Genomic DNA, 1,165 nt, shown 5'->3' with positions numbered 1-1,165 from the left:
TAGCACTGGGAATGACTGGGAAATGGAATGACTTTTCACTGTCTCTTTAAATATAAGAGGTAAGCAGGAACCAAAGAGGAAGTAAGTTTCAAAGTGAGGAAAACTCCAGAGAAACAGAATTCACAAAGCAAGTAGCTGACCTGTGAAACTCCCCACCACAGGATATTGCAAATCCTATACATTTTCATGGCATGGAGAGAATAGAGAAGGTCAAGAAGAAAAAGAAGACTACTGAATATAAAGAAACTATTGCTGTTCAAGAATTTTCTGAACCAGCATTGTTGGAAGATGGGAAAATATTTGAGGAAACATGATCCTAAACTTCCTCTATTCTTATGGCTTTTACTATGAGCAGCAATAGAATGGGGGGCCCAAGTTACCTGTCCTCTTATCCTGCTGGACTGCTGTTCCATCAGGACATGATGTTGAGCTTACGTTAGGATTAAGGTAAAATTGGAGTTCATACTCATAGATTACTAGGTTTCAGCACTAGGCTGAAGGCATGGTCATGAATGAAAATTGAGGCCTTTGTGCAAGAGTCCTTTAAAAAAAGAAAACAAAATGCCATGTTTCAAATCCTATTACACTTTCTGGAAGCTGAGGCACATCATCTTCCCTGATGTCCATCAAGACATGATTTCCTTTTTTGCCCTTTATTCCCTGCAGTGAAAACAGCATGTGGGTATTTCTGTGTGTATTTTACAATGTTACTACATGGTACGGATAATTTCTTTGGTGTTTGGAAGTTTAAAAAAGGCTATTGCCATTAGAAGATTTAGACACACTGAATCTGTCCCACCAGCAAGATTCTTGAGTAAGTAAAATGAGTTATCACTAAATAAAACACACTATTACACTTGCTTCCATTCCTTTCCTAGTTGGGGAAGAGTTCCTTCAGGCCACAGGAATGGACTCTGTCAAGGCAAGGATGCCTGAGCTCATGAAGACATCACTTTCGTAGATCAACTAAGTGCTGTGACAGGAGTCTTGCTAAATGCTGAACTAGCCCTCCTTACCACCAAATACACCCACTTCTAATGGAATGATTTTGTGCTTCCTATTCAGGAAGCAACTGTAAACCAACACCAAGGATGCAGTCTGGGGAAGGTGTATTGACAGCCTGACTTTACATAGCTAAAAAGGACCTTCATCTATTCATTATGAG

The sequence above is a fragment of the Eurypyga helias genome, unplaced genomic scaffold (genome assembly GCF_000690775.1).
Source record: "Eurypyga helias isolate BGI_N326 unplaced genomic scaffold, ASM69077v1 scaffold44814, whole genome shotgun sequence".
NCBI classification, from domain to species: domain Eukaryota; kingdom Metazoa; phylum Chordata; class Aves; order Eurypygiformes; family Eurypygidae; genus Eurypyga; species Eurypyga helias.
Note: the sequence above shows the minus strand (reverse complement) of the source record.